At 46.0% G+C, this 15,858-nt stretch overlaps 1 long non-coding RNA gene across 1 annotated transcript; it reads right to left on the bottom strand.

The window, feature by feature from the left end:
• Window positions 1–320: 320 nt before the first annotated feature.
• LOC132538591 (uncharacterized) lies at window positions 321–9,296 on the bottom strand. Its single transcript, XR_009549931.1, has 3 exons — window positions 8,167–9,296; window positions 6,447–6,635; window positions 321–1,081 (listed from the first exon to the last, which is right to left on the bottom strand). It is a non-coding gene; the product is annotated as an uncharacterized LOC132538591 (long non-coding RNA).
• Between the last annotated feature and the right edge of the window lie 6,562 nt (window positions 9,297–15,858).

Here is a 15,858-nt window from a genome sequence, read left to right as displayed (position 1 = left end):
CACAAGGACCGGCCTAAAGATCCAGCTTCAATCCCCTGGCTCCCCACCTGCAGGGGAGTCACTTTACAGGTGGTGAAGCAGGTCTGCAGGTGTCTATCTTTCTCTTTCCCTCTCTGTCTTCCCCTCCTCTCTCCATTTCTCCCTGTCCTATCCAACAAAAACGACATCAATAACAACAATAATAACTACTACAACAATAAAACAACAAGGGCAACAAAAGGGAAAATAAATATTGTCGTTAATATTCGGGGGCGCCAGCAGGCCGGGCTAGCTTCGCGGTGGTAGACAGAGACAGAAACTCGGGGACACACAGCTGGGCGGAGAAGCTGCAGTTTAATCTTTATTCACGAGCGGGCAAATCACCACACCATGTGCTTCCCCATCTTTCTCCTTCTGTGGGTGCTGCTGGGACCCTTGACCTCCTTAGCATAGGGGGTGGGGAGAAAGAGGGGCACAAAACTAGCAGGGACCAAACCAAATCTCTCAGAAGTAGGGGGAAGGGGACCAAACCAACACGAAGAATACCACCATATTCCCCCTTCTTTTTTTTTTTTTTTTTAACTAAATGACCACAGTATCAGGGGTGTGGGGTGAACAGAAACCTATTCATACAGGCATTTTCAAAAAAAGAAACTGGCACAAACATGGAGAAACATATAAGCGAGTAACAAGAACCAGTGTGCTGCCAAGGGAAGGCCTGAGGGGGGCATTTTTGCCTCTGTGGGCAAAACTTTATCAGCTAAAAAAAACATTTCCTGCCTCTGGGGGCTTCTTTTGCCTCTGGGGGGCGTTACTTGCTTCGATGGGCATTTTCTAGCATGGGGGGAGGGTGAGGCCTAGAGTCTCAAGGCAGCTGGCTATAGTCAGTCTTTGAGAAACCCAGCTGCATACAGGGAAGCTGCTAGTTTTGTGCAAAGTGTCCAAGAGGTGTACCAGTGAGTCTGATAGAAATGCGAGTCCAAAGCAGATGTCCACTGAAGAATTGCCAGGGGGTGAATTGTTGTACATCTGTCTCGATGGGGAATGTCAGCCATCGGAATTCTGCTTTTCTGTAGAGAACTTGACAGCTGCAATTTACTTACTATGAAACAAAACTTGTCATTAGCATAACCACAGCGCAATCTAACGTTTCTAATTGAGAAGGAATTTGAGAGTTTTACATATCAACAACATCTTTTTAACCTTTTGTCACACCCATTCAAGATGGAGACACACCCTAGGTGTGCACAGGTTTTTTTTTAGACCAACTTAGTTAAAATATATTGATTGTTAACTAATTTTTACCTCAGACTTTAAATGTAAGTTAATTTTATCTTTATGAGAATTACGTTGAAAACCTTTTTCATTTAACTTTGCCTAGTAAGAATTTAGCCTTAAAGTTACATTTTTAACCTTAAAGTTAATGTTACCAAACTTTAAACACACACATACACATGGTCTTCAATACACAAGGAGAGAAACTTTTGTTACGAAGACATGTCATTTTAAACACGAATTTAGATCTGTACTGTCTTAAGAAAAAATATTAAGAAAAAAATTAAGAAAAAAATTAAAACAAAAAGTCCTTATCACAAAGCATCATTATGCTTAGCAAGATAAATAAAGAGATGAAAGACAGGGCAAGCTGGCAGATGGTGTGACCGATTAAGCATGAATAATATCGAGGGCAAAGACCTTGGTTTAAGCCTCTGGCTCCCCAACTGCAGGAGGGACACTTCACAAGTGGTGAAACATGTTTTCAGATAAATCTCTCTCTCGCTCTCTTTATCTCTCTTTCTCTCTCTCCGTCCTGTCAAATGAAATAGAAAAAGAGGGGGTCGGGCGGTAGGTAAAGCAGCAGGTTAAGCACATGTGGTGCAAAGCGCAAGGACCGGCAGAAGGATCCCGGTTGGAGCCTCCCACTCCCCACCTGCAGGGCAGTCGCTTCACTGGTGGTGAAGCAGGTCTGCAGGTGTCTCTCTTTCTCTCTCCCCCTCTCTGTCTTCCCCTCCTCTCTCCATTTCTCTCTGTCCTATCCAACAACGACATCAACAACAACAATGAAACAAGAAGGGCAACAAAAGGGAAAACAAATAATAGAAAGAAGAAAGAAAGAAAGAAAGAAAGAAAGAAAGAAAGAAAGAAAGAAAGAAAGAAAGGAGAAAGAAAGGAAGAAATAAAGAAAGGAAGGAAGAAAGAAAAAAAAAGAAAGAAAAAGAAAGGGAGAAACAGAAAAAGATAGCCTCCAGGAGCAGTGGATTCGTACTGCAGGCACTGAGCCCCAGTGATAACCCTGGAAGCAAAAAAAGAAAGAAAGAAAGAAAGAAAGAAAGAAAGAAAGAAAGAAAGAAAGAGAGAGAGAGAGAAAGAAAGAAAGAAAGAAAGAAAGGAAGACTAGATAGTGTCACTCATGTGAAAGATAAAGGATTAAAACACATGAACTTGCAAAAAAAGAAAGAGAGAGAGACATAAAAGACAGAAGAAGGCCAACCCCAAGACTTGATGAATACCATGCTGGCTCTTGGTGGGAAGGTGGAGACACAGCTTTGGTGGTGGGTGTGCTGGAGAATCTCACCCTGTAATTTTAGAATCTTGTAAACCACAATAAAAAAATAATAACAAAAAATGAGAAAGACTTTCTCATCACAAGAGAAAACATTTGCAATTTGGTAAATTGTCAAATCACTGTACTGTACACCTGGAATGAATGCAATGGTTTATGTCAAGTGTGCATCAATGAAATAAAGAATACAATAACTGGAGAGGGCAGGGGAGATAGCTTGGTGGTACAGCCCGAGACTTGAATACCTGAAATAGGTTCGATCTCTGCTACATATGTCAGAACTGAGTGGTTTTTTTTTTCTTTCTCTCTCTCTCTCTCTCTCTTTCTCTCTCCCTCCCTCCCTCCCTCTCAAATGTAAATAAATAAAGCTTCTATTAAGAAATAACAGTACAGGATCCAGGCAGTGGCTCACTGAGTTAAGCACACAAAGTACAAAGTGCAAGGACCTGAGTGAGGATCCCGGTTCAAGCCCCTGGCTCCCCAGCTGCAGAGGGGTCACATCACAAGTGGTACGACTGGAGTAAGGAAGAAAGAAAGGGGCTGGGGAAACAGTATAATGTTTCTGCAAAAGACTCTAATGCCTGAGCCTCTGGTTCAGTCTCCAGCACCATCATTAGCCAGAGCTGAGCAATGCTTCTCTCTCTCTCTCTCTCCTCTCTCTCTCTCCCTCGCTTTTTTCCTCTGACTCTTTCTTCTCCCTCTGTATCCTTCACTTGGTATGTCTCATTAAAAACAAAATAAATTTTAAAAAATCATAATGAGTAATAACTTAAAAAAGAGAGAGAATCAAGGGCCGTGTGTATGTGTGCGTGTGTGTGTGTGTGTGTGTGTTGGGGGGGCAGTGATTTCCACAAAGTTACCTTGTGACTCAGAGAGACAGACAGACACTAGTGGGGGAAATTCCCCTGCATTTGTTTCAGGGGAATCAGTTAACCCCAGTTTCCTGGGGTTTCCCTTTCATTAGAGGCAAACCAAGATAACTAGTCACCCCACCAACCTGTAAACCGAACACAACTGACTGTGTGCAGTGCAGCCCAGGAGTGGGTGCTGGTCTTGGTCGCACCCAGAGCTGAGCTCTGAGCCTCCTGTAGAGGAGGGGGGAGGGTGTGGCATCACTTCCCAAACTCTCACACTCCTGTGCAATGGAGACTGTCCCCAAGGTCAGTGTGCTTCCAGTCGGGTTTTATTTGGAGAAGGGCCTCTTGTCAAATCCCTGTAAACGCTTCCTGTTTTCAACGAGGGAAATCCCTGGACTGCAGCCAGGAGCTTGTCAGGGTGGCCTCTTTCGATTTCTTTGCCTTCCACCACATTAAAGACTAAATACCCCCCTCCGCCCTCCCTTCAGCTGCTGTGCTGGGGGTCGGGGTGTTGTCAAGGGCTCAAGGTCCCTGTGCACCACAGGAACCACTGAGCTCTGCCCGGGTCCCCAGCTGTAGGCAAAGTGTCAAATGGCTTGATGGCAGAGTCCCTCCTGTCCCCTGTGAAGACACAGCTCACTCAGACTTCCTCAGTCACTTATCACAAAATCATAATTTTTAAAGATTCTTCTTACAAAAATAATATTTTTTTGCCACCAGGGTTATCACTGAGTTTCCATATCGACTTCACTCCATCATTTCCAGTGGCCTTTTTTTTTTTTTTGGTGTTGCTTTTGTTTTGAAAGAGGGAGCGATTTGCAGCACTGCTTCACTGCCCATGAAGTGTCCTCCCTGCTGGTGGGGGCCGGGTCCTTGTATGTGGTAGCCCAGTGATCGGGTGGCTCTGGGGTAGGCACTGGGCTTGTCGGAAAATTCAGATTAGACATCTGCTTGACACGAGTAGAACTGGAGAAGATGTCGTAGATGGCAGGGCTGGTGGTCCCTGTCATTGGAAAAGCCAGTTACTAAGGAAGTTATGAGAGGCTGGAAGGTGGTGGCCCCAGTTAAGCACACACATTTCTATGTGCAGGGATCGGTTTGGAGCCCCCACTTATGGGGGTGGGGAGATGTTTTACGAGAGCTGAAGCAAGTTTGTAGGTGTCTCTCTTTATCTCCCTCTTTATCTCCCCCTTCCCTCTCAATGTCTCTCTGTCCTATCAAAATAGAAAGAAGAAGGGGGGAAAATGCAGTTAGGAGCAGTAAATTTTTAGTGCTGGTGTCGAGCCTCAGTGATAGCCTTGGTGGCAAAAAAAAAAAAAAAAAAAGTTATGGGACATATATACTCCATGGACTACTACCCTGCAATCAAAATAAATAAATAAATAAATAAAAGCTGGTAGTGTGTCTGAAGGTGATGCTTAGCGAGATAAAAGACAACTAGCAGGTAGCTTCACTCATGCATGGCATCTAGAGAACTTGCCAAAAGAAAAGCAAAAAGCATCAAACTGTTTCTAAGACTTTGTGAGAACTTTGGTGGTTATCTCTGGGAGGTGTGAGGGTGATGACATGGAGCTGTGGAGGTGGTGTGACACTAGACCCTGTCACCTTACAATCTTGTAGCCCATTATTAATCACAACTTTTTAAAAAACATATTAAAAAAACTATGAAAAAGAGAAAACCAGTTAAAGCGAGAAATCGGAACAAATGATTCACGCCTGACTGACAAATGTGCAAATGTCGGCTCAGCCACTGTGTTCTTTTCTTTTTTGCACAGTCAGGACCCTCTACAGGCATGATTTCACCACTCTCAGGCTGACTCTTTCAGGAAGAGAAAAACAGCCACTTTGGAGCTTCCCCTGGTGCTGTGGAACTCTCATACAGTGCTGGGCTTGGACCCAGGAGGCTGCACTCACGGCAATACCCTCCCTGCTGGTGTCTCTCTAGCTGGGTTCAAGCCCCTGGGTAGCCACTCACCCTGGGCAAAACTGAGTAAATGTCAGGACCCTTCTTTTAGCCCAAAGATCTTCAGCGAGAACCTCTGAAGACTGGACTCCCTTCCTCCTGGTGAACAGCTGTGGGGGTCCCTCAGGCACTGGCCGCTCCCCCACCCCCGGAGCACCCCAGGCTCCCAGCCCAGGACACAGGAGTCCTCCCCCAAAGCCCCCCCTTCTTCTGAAGCTGACTTTGTAGCAATGAGACTCCTCCATGAAATGACACCGTGGTTACATTCTTGGCAATGCAGCACTGCCTGAGCACTAGGAGACAGATGAGCCCTGTTACCGTGCACCATTCACAGCACCCCATCCTTTCAAAAGTGGCTCTGGCCCTCCCTCCCTCCCTCCCTCCCTTCCTTCCTTCCTTCCTTCCTTCCTTCCTTTCTTTTTTTCTTTCTTTCTTTCTTTCTTCCCTCCCTTTCTTTATTTCTTTCTCCTTCTCTTTTCTTTCTTCCTTCCCTCCCCCTCCCTCCCTTCCTTTCTTCCTCCCTCCCTTTCTTTCTTTTTCCTTCTCTCTCTCTCTTTCTTTCTTTCTTCCTTCCTCTCTCCCTCCCTCCCTTTCTTTCTTTCTTTCTCCCTCCCTTTCTTTTTTTTCTCTTCTTCTTTTTTTTTTTTTTGCCTCCAGGATTATCACTGGAGCTAAGTGACTGCACTAGGAGTCCACTGTTCCTGGTGGCCATTTTTTCCATTTTATTAGATAGGACATAGAGAAATTGAGAGGGCATGGGGATATAGAGAGGGACAGAGCAAAAGAGACACCTGCAGACCTGCTTGTGAAGTGCCCCCCACCCCCTGCAGGTGGGGAGCCGGTGGCTTTAACAGGGATTCTCCTGGGTCCCTGCACTTTGCACTGTGTGTACTTAACCAGGGGTGTCACCGCCCAGGCCCCTGGCGCCTTCTGTCCATGTGCCCTCCCGCCTATCTGCCTTTGGGAGATACTGCAGTTTTGCAAACTTGGCCGTAGGGGGTGTTGAGGGCCAGGGGGGCACCTGCTACCAGGACACCAGACCCCACCCCAGGTCCAGTACTTGGCAGAAGCCTGGGAGACTCACCACACAGGGGGTCAGATCTTCTCAAACTCTCCACAGGAGTGTTGCTAGATGTCTGCAGATCACACACAGGTGGCTGAAGCCACCCATCCCGCTATGGCCTTTCAAGCTGCACAATTGAACTCTTTCCAGAAAGTTCTCAAACTTCACCTGTGCATGGAGGCTGCTTCTCAGCTTGCATCCTCTCAGCTCCTGGGGGTTTGGAGAAGAGAATTTCAAAAGGGAAGAAGGGGGCCTGACAGTGGCACACTTGGTTGAGTACACATGTTACCATGTGCAAGGACCTGGGTTCAAGCCCCCATTCCCCACCTGCAGGGGGAAGACTTCACAAGGGGTGAAACAGTGCTGCAGGTGTCTCTTTCTCTCTCTCTCTTCTTTTGCCATTTTTCCCTTTTGTTGCCCTTGTTGTTTATTGTTGTTGTTATTGTTGTTGTTATTGTTGTCGTTGTTCAATAGGGCAAAGAAAAATTGAGAGAGGAGAGGAAGACGGAGAGGGGAAGAGACACACCTGCAGACCTACTTTCTGGCTATGCCCAGCTGCCTCTGACTTCCAACAAAAGATCCGTGGCCCAGCACAGTGATAGACCTTCTACCATCCCCAGAGTCCCTTCTATACTACTTGAAAGCTAGGACTCTATTACTCAGGAAGCTCACTGAGGTTGCAGACTTTGTGCACAGAAGGCTCCAGTTGAGGCAGAAGAGTAACTCTGGGGAGTGCTTAGAAAAGAAAGCCCAGAGGGGCCAGGTGGTGACACAACCAATTAAATGCACATAGTAGAGTGCACAAGGACCCAGGTTCCAACCCCTGGTCCCCACCTGCAGGGGGAAAGCTTCATGAATGGTGAAGCAGGGCTGCAGGTGTCTCTGTCTCTTTTTCTCTCTATCTCCTCCTCCCCTCTCAATTTCTCTGTCTCTATCTGATAATAAATAAAACTTAAAAAAATACTTCATTAAAGATAAAGAAAGAAAAGCTTGGGGCCAAGTGCTGTACCACCCATTCAAGCACAAACTTTATAATGTGCAAAGGCCCAGGTTCAAGCCCTGAGTCCCCACCTGCAGGGGGATAACTTCACAAGCAATGAAGCACTGTTCCATGTTTCTCCCTTTCTTTCTCTCTATCTCTCCCTCAGATTTCCTCTGTCTTTATATAATAAATAAATAAAATGTATAAAAAGAAAAGCTCAATTTCTATGAAGGAAAGAAAGGAGGAAGGAAATGTAGAAAAACAAAGCAGAAGAGAAGGAGGAGAAAGAAGAAAGGAAAAGGTGAGAAGAAAAAATAAAGAGGAGAAGGAGGAAGAAGAAAAGGGAGAAGAAGAAATAGGAGGAGAGTGAGAGAGAAGAAAGAAAAGAATAAGAATTAAGAACAGGAGGAGAAAGGAGAAAGAGCAGAAGACGGAAGAAGAGAAGAATAAGGAGGAAAAGGAGGAGATGGAGAAGAAAGAAGGAGGGGCCAGGCGGTGGGGCACCTGGTTAAGCACTCACACTACAGTGCATAAGGATCCAGGTTCAAGTCCCTGGTCCCCACCTGCACTGGGAGAAGCGTGACAAGCAGTGAAGCAGGGCTGTCGGTGTCTATCTCTTTCCCCCTCCCCTCTCAATTTCTCTCTGTCTCTATCCAATAAGAAAAATAAATAAAATTGAATTGGAAAAGATTTGTTTAAAAAAGAAGGAGGAGAGGGAGAAGGAGAAAAAGAAAGAAGAGGAAGAAGAGATCTCCATACCAAACGACAGAGACACTCCGCCACGAGCACACTCACACCGACCGCACCTCTCTCTCCTTGTTTGGGTATCTACCAAGATGGCTTCTTTAGGAGACTTTGCCTCAAAGCCAGGCCACCAGGGCAATGACGTGCCCAGAGAGAGGAAGTGAGCCCCTCTCTGGTTTCCTGTGGGGCCCGTGGGACAGCGCTCCTGTCTGGGCTCTCCCGCCCCATTGAAACACCAGTCACCAGCCCGGCCCTCATCTTCATCCAGTGCTATCAGTGGGGCTGAGGAGACCTGGCTTCTGGCCGCCTGCCCCGCGTCTGTTTGTCTAAGCATCGCAGCCCAAGGCTTCTGAGGAGTCAGAGGTCACCCACCAGCCCCCATGGATCCAGAACTCCAAGTCCAGGCTCCCCAGAAGGCAGAAGTCTCTGTTGCCAGTTGAGAGTGAAAACCACATGAAGCCTGGGCTCCCTGCCCTCTTCATTTGGAGTTTGTTCGTTCACAGCCCTTCCAGATCTTTCTGTCTGGGCCGGAAATCCTGGGCAACTTTGCCCCTTGAGCTGGAGGGAGGTGGCAGGCTGATATCCACAGCGCTCGTGAGAACAGCAGCCTGGTTGAAGGGGGCTCTTTTGAAGTTGTAGGGCGGGGAGGGGGTGGTGAAGATGAAGAAGAAATGTGCTCATAAAAAAATAAGGCGAAGGACTCGCTTCTGTGAGCGGGGAGAAGGAGAGGATGGTGGTGTGTTTTCACCACAAAGCAGAAGTGGTAATTCTCTGTGACGTGTGGGAGTGTCAGATAGGGCTGTGGTGGTGACTGTCTTGCAGTGCAGAAAGGGAGCCCATCTGCACACCACATGCCTAGTGCCTGTGCAGTGGCTTTTGGTCTGGTTTTTTATTTTATTTTATTTTATTTTATTTTATTTTATTTTATTTTATTTTTGCCTCCAGGATTATTGCTAGGGCTCAGTGCCTGCACCATGAATCCACTGCTCCTGGTGGCCATTTCTTCCCCCTTTTGTTTTTTGTTGCCTTTGTTGTTGTAGCCTTGTTGTGGTTATTATTGTTGTTATTGATGTCGTTCGTTGTTGGATAGGACAGAGGGAAATGGAGAGAGGAGAGGAAGACAGAGGGAGGAGAGAAAGACAGACACCTGCAGACCTGCTTCACCGCCTGTGACACCCTGCAGGTGGGAACCGGGGGTTCAAACCGGGATCCTTATGCCAGTCTTTGCACTTTGTGCCACCTGCGCTTAACTTGCTGCACTACCACCCAGCCCCATTTGGTTACACTTCTTCCAAATATATCTCACTATCAAAAAAAAATTTTTTTTTTCCTTATGGTGAGAAAAAGGCTGCAGAAGTCCTCATTACACCAATAATCCACACAACAGCCATCCCAACAGAGGAAACGAATAATTCTTTACCTAAAAATAAATAAATGAATAAATAAATAAATAAATAAGCCTTTCCAATGTCAGTGATTACTCTTAACACCATGAGAGCTTTTTCTTTTTCTTTCTTTCTTTTTTTTTTTTTTGTTCTTCTTTTTTTTAATACTGTCTGGTGCATAAGTCAGTCTGCTGGAGAAACTGTTTATCTCCACACCATGACTGTAGGACTAGATGGTATCTGAGAAATCACCCAGTGTTTCCTTTCTTTCTTTCCTTTTTCCTTTCTTTCTTTCCTTCTTTCTTTCTTTCTTTCTTTCTTCCTCCAGGGTTATCACTGGAGCTCAGTGCCTGCACTACAAATTCACTGCTTCTGGTGGCCATTTTTTTTTGCCATTTTGTTGCCCTTGTTGTTATTATTGTTAACTGTTGTTGTTATTGCTGTTGTTCTTGGATAAGAGAGAAATCGAGAGAGGAGAGGAGGACAGAGAGGAGGACAGAGAGATAGACCCACTTCACTGCTTATGAAGTGACCCCCCCCTGCAGGTGGGGAGCTGGGGGCTTGACGGGGATCCTTGCACAGGTCCCTCTGCTTTGTATTATATGCACTTAACCTGGTGTGCCACTGCCTGCCCTCACCCAACCACTCTCTATATCAGTCCACTGCTCTTAGAATTCGAGGATTTTTCTACACTAAGGTGTCAGTGACTGATAGAAATTTGTTTCCACATAGTAGTAGTTAATTGATATTATGTTCACAGGAGTCAAGACCATAGACTAAGGATCCCACTCTGAGTGGTACATCAAGGGCTGAGTGGATAAACATATTCTAGAGTGTATGTTCAAGGGAGGCTTAGTCAGCCTTAGAGGGAAGGGCAGTCACACATGGGTTACAGTTTTGAAGACAATGTTAGTGGTGAGTGAGCACAGGGGCTACCTGGCTCCACTGACATGAGGCGCTGGGAGAGTCATCACAGAAAGTCATTAGACACAAGAAGCCAGGAGATGGCTGGTGACCCGGCTGGGGAGGGAGGAGGGGACTTGAAGAGGACGACTGGGGGTTATGGTTTCACGGGGACAGACTCCAGGTTGTCGACGGTGACAGGATTCTGGGGCTGGATGGGGATGGGAGGTAGCTGAATTATAATATCGCTGCACTCAGTACCACTGAGTGTGCACTTAAAAACCAGATGGGTGGAGAGGGAACAAAGATGGGATGGAGGATTTGCCTGTGTAAGGTCCCTAGTTAGTCTCAGGACTGTATGTATTGGAGTGCTGCTCTAATTCTCTAACTCTCTGAATAAAACAACAACGAACAAGGGAGTTGGGTGGTGGCACATCCGACTGAGCACATATATTTTCCAGGTTTGAGCCCTAATTCCCTACCTGCTTGGGGGACGTCTTATGAGTGATAAAGCAGGTTTGCAGGTTTCTCTCATTCTTTCCCCCTCTCTGTCTTTGCCTCCCTTCTCAATTTTCCACTGTCCTATCAGATTTTTTTTTTTTTAAAAGAAAACAACAAAATGGAGGCTGGGAGCAGTAGATTGACCATGCAGGTACTGAGCCCCACAAATAAACCTGGTGGCAATTAAAAAAAAAATCAAAAGGAATAAATAAAATTTTAAAGTAGGAAAAATAGCTGACTTAATGTATGCAGACTTAATCACCCATACAAAAACCCTGAATGGGATAAGGGCAACCGGAAATGAGTGTGGGCAAAGCACATTTCAGATGCTCAGTGGTAGATCCAAGACTTTACGCACTCATTCCCAGTCTCACTCAATGGACACTGAGTGCCAGCTTCCTGTGTGCCAGGAACCACCACTGACCAGCAGCTCTCTTTGCAGCCTCCCTCTCAGAGGAGGATATTCAACCGGAAGTGAGTCAGTCTAAGCAGCTCTGGAGAGAAGAGAAGGTCACCATTGTTGCCCAAAGGTGAGAAGGGCTGTTCTGTCCTCAGAACTAAGTCAGTGTATTCCAGCCTGATACTGACCAGGGTGAGAATGTGTGCTCTGGAGTCAGAGGAAAGATTTAACACAGTAATCACGGAAAGTGCATTTTGCAATGTCTCCCCTAGTTCGGAGTGGTTCCGTTCTTAGAGTTCAAAAGGTCAAGAACTCTATGAAAATAAAAGCTCCAAGGAAAAACATTTGCCAGGAGCTTTTGACCAGGTTTTATTTTATTTTTATTTTATTTTCTTTCTTGTCATTCTTTCTTCTGAGTTGGATTACATCTGACCCTCCTTGTGACTTCCTGGAGTAGCCAATGACCCTGGGAACTCATTCTCTCTGTGAAGAATTCCCCAGCATCACAATCAAGTGGTTTCCATATCTACTTGTCTTTGTTTTGGGGATATACATGAGTACAGCAATTTGTGTCCACATTTTCGCTAAGGCCATTGCTGCGAGGACCTTCGCAGAGCCTTTAGCTGATTTCAGCTAATCCATTCAAAAAAATATTCAAGATCTGAGTTAGAATAGGCCCACAATTTTAAGTTGGATCTCTCCTGCCTTCAATGAATTCACAGCCACAAAAGAGTTCAGCATCATTTTTTTTTTGTTTAAGTAGCAGCCTTGTAATTGTCAAGATGCAGCAAACTGCATATGGGTTGACCAGAAAATCAGTCAGAACTAGTAGTATTTATATACTTTCCTCATATTTGGGAGCCACTCTCTGCCCTAATCCAGCTTTCTAGTTCAATCCTCAACTCTGACACCATCTTGCCAGACAATACTTTTAGCCACCTGCACGTTAGCTGTCAGGCTCAGGCAAAAATTAATAAAGTTATGGATCCTTGGAACATACCTAAAATAGACTTCCTAGCTTCTTCCCTTAGTTTCATCTGCTCTATTCTTACCTTTAGTTTCCTGTTTATGAAATAATTTGTCCTGCTTTATATCTTACCGCCTTTCAGCCATCAAATTGCAGATGCTACCATGTCACCATCCTGGGGCAGACAACCTCACTAATGTGTACTGCAACCTCACCTCCCACAGCCCTGCCCCACTAGAGAAAGAGAGAAACAGGCTGGGGGTGTGGATCTACCTGCCAACTCCCATGTCCAGCAGAGAAACTATTACAGAAGCCAGCCCTTCCACTTTCTGTACCCTATAAAGAATTTTGGTCCATACTACCAGAGACAGAAAGAATAGGGAAGCTTCCAGTGAGGGGATGGGACACAAAACTCTGGTGGTGGGAATTGTGCCCCTCTGTCCCACAATCTTGTCCGTTATTATTAAATCACAAATAAAAATAAATAAATAAATAACTGAAGACTGCCAGGGGGTAGGGAAGAAAGAAAACCAGTCAGAAATCTCTATGCCTTTGACTTGAGTAATATTTGTACTGCTTACTGTGTGACAAACATTATTCCAGTGTATGGCATATCTTTTATTATTATTATTTTATTATTTTTATTGTTGTTGTTATTAATGTCATCGTTGGATAGGACAGAGAAAAATGGAGAGAGGAGAGGAAGACAGAGAGGAGGAGAGAAAGACAGACACCTGCAGACCTGTGTTACCACTTGTGAAGTGACTTCCCTGCAGGTGGGGAGCCAGGGGCTCAAACCGGGATCCTTCAGCAGGTCCTTGCGCTTCAAGTCACGTGCGCTTAATTAACCCTCTGCACTACCACCCGACTCCCATATAGCATGTCTTTTATTACACAGAAATCCACGAGGAAGGGATTCTTAGGAGTGCCCCTTTACAGATGAGAACACTGTTAAAGGAATAAGGGGGAGCACCATCTGTCCCCCATTCTGAGAGTTCACCACTCCTTTTCTCAGCAAAGAATTGATAAGAAAGCACAATCATTCAGGTAAATTAAACTTTATTGGACACAAAAACATGTTAGGAAAGAGAGATAAAAGGAGAGAGAGAGAGAGAGAGAGAGAGAGAGAGAGAGAGATGGGGACCCGACCCACTCACAAGCTAGATGGTCACATGGTGGTCCCGGGATAGAGAGAGTAAGGGTAGAAAAAGACTTACATGACATGATCTGGGTCAAAGAAAGAGAGAGCGAGCCCAAACGGAATGGCTCCGTTTCTGGATTATAAACTCAAAACCCCGCCTATACCTTCGAAGCCACACCTGTAACCACTCCCATCTCTGAGTGGTCCTTCCTCCAACATTCCAGTCACACCTATAACAACTCATTTCCCTGGGTGGTCTCTCTCTCTCTCTCTTTCTTTCTTTTTTTCTCTTTCTTTCTCTCTCTCTCAACAAAACCAGAGCACAAACAATGTGAGATACACCCAGGACTGTGGCTAACTGGAAACCAGAACAGGCAGCCAACTCTGCAGTCTGGTTTGCAGGCAGCACGTTCCGGTTGGTCTCCCACAAAACCTTTGGAGTCTCAATGGACATTACAGCAAACCTTGACATCCTGAACATGGATTCATTTCAGGGATTCTAGACGGAGTCACAACAGCTGTGCTCATAATTATTATCTTGTGCGAGGAAGGGCAGCCTACCAGCTAATTAGTTTTGTGGTCAAAGGATTTAAGTAAATCTTGTTTCCTTATACCACACCAAGTCAATGCTTGCAGTTTTCAGCCTTTCTAAGAGACACTCCTCACTGCTGGGAGACTTGTTTAAGTTTAGGTAGGCTCAACGACTGGAAGTCATTGACATTGTCTGAGTACCATGGTTCTCTGCACACACAAATTGTGGTTTATGGCTTACAGTTTCCGTAGAAAAACTACCCCTCTAAGTTCAGATCTGATTTGGAGCAATTTTTTTTCTAAACAGTTTGAGAACATTTTTCTTCTCTTTTGTGACTCATGGGTTGCAGGATGGTTTGAAAGATTAGAACTAGTTGCAAAGCCGGCTTTCGTAGGACAGAGACTTAGTTTCCTTATCTGTAAAACTGCAGTCTCTAAAAGTACCTTTCTTGAGGGCCAGGCAAAGGATTCAGTGAACTAGTACATTTACGTGTTGAAGTACCCAGCCTGTTTTGAGCTGTGGATCAATGTGTGGTGTTATCTGCTGCTATTGTTCAGAATTTTACTGGGGTAACCAAAAAGACTGTAGGTCTCTCATTCTTTGCTCTGGGACTCAGACAAGGTGTGTGTGTGTGTTGGACTGGGTTCTCTGTGGACACCTGAGATTCCAGGGTGATCTCCACAGCACTTTTTAAATTGTAGAAGCTATTTCAAAAGGTGCCCAAACTGCTAAAGGCACTTCTGCTTATTTCTGGAACTGTCTAGATTGGAGAAAAGGAAACTGTTAACACGGATTTTGATTTTCTTCCTTTCTCTTCTAAAAAAAAAAGTGGGGGGGAAATCCAGATGAGAAGGAAGTCAGAGAGAAAAAAACTTAGTAAGCGCCTTTTTACTATGGACATGATTATCTAGACTAGGAGCTACTCTCAGCTTGCTTTCTTTTCTGATGGTCCGTATTTATTTATTGACTTATTTTCTGAGAGAAAGAGAAGTGCACTGTTCCGTTGCTATCCACTCCCCACCCCCCACCTCCCGGCCCTGTTTGTTTTTGGTTTTGGACCAGGGGTTCCAGGAGTTCTGGCTGTTGGTGATGGCAGGAACCGGATTTGGGGCCTCTAGTGTGCAAGTCCTGTCTGCGAACACTGAGCACCTTCCCAGACTGCTCAGTCCTTTGATGTGGTGGTGAAGCTCAAACCCAGGGCCTCTCGCCTGCCTCTCTAGCCCTGAACCACTCGTCTGGCACTTTGTCCCTCTTGATACATACACCAGGCATCACAGGACCGCTTGTCAGTGAGGCACCTAGTCTAGCTTTGAAGGTCACTGCATTCTAAGGAAGCGTGACTCATTTGGGGGTGGGGAGGATAAAGATCACAAAATTTGACTCCACGTAGCTTGCCCTTTCTGAGAACCAGGGACTGAACCCATCAGGGAAAGGATCCTTCTGGATCTTTCTGGAAGTGGAGAGGAGCCAGGTACCAGTCCCTCTCCCCCTCACCCCCACCCTCCAGGATCCTGTGTCCCCTCTCACTGAGGGGGTCTAGGAAGCAGACTGCCAGGGAGGTCGTGATGCACGCAGGTGGCATTTCCAGGTTGCTGCCCGGAGCTCCTTGATGCCATGGTCCCCTTCCCTCCCCACCTCGGCCCAGGTGGCCCTCCTGAGCTGAGCAGGTTCCAGAACCAAGAGGAAGTGCAGGGAGCCCCCAAAGCCCAGGCCGAGGTCCCAGACTCCGAGCGGAGGCCCCGCAAGGAGAAGACCACGCCTTCCACGATGCCCCACCCCGACAAGGCTACGCCCTATCCCTTAAGCGGCCTCTCATTGGTGGAACTTCGCGTCCATCACGTATGGGGGCGGGGTCGAGGACATTCTGGCCCCGCCCCG

This window comes from Erinaceus europaeus, chromosome 5 (genome assembly GCF_950295315.1).
Source record: "Erinaceus europaeus chromosome 5, mEriEur2.1, whole genome shotgun sequence".
NCBI classification, from domain to species: domain Eukaryota; kingdom Metazoa; phylum Chordata; class Mammalia; order Eulipotyphla; family Erinaceidae; genus Erinaceus; species Erinaceus europaeus.
The sequence above is the reverse complement of the archived record's forward strand: the minus strand, read 5'-3'. Positions and strand labels throughout refer to the sequence as shown.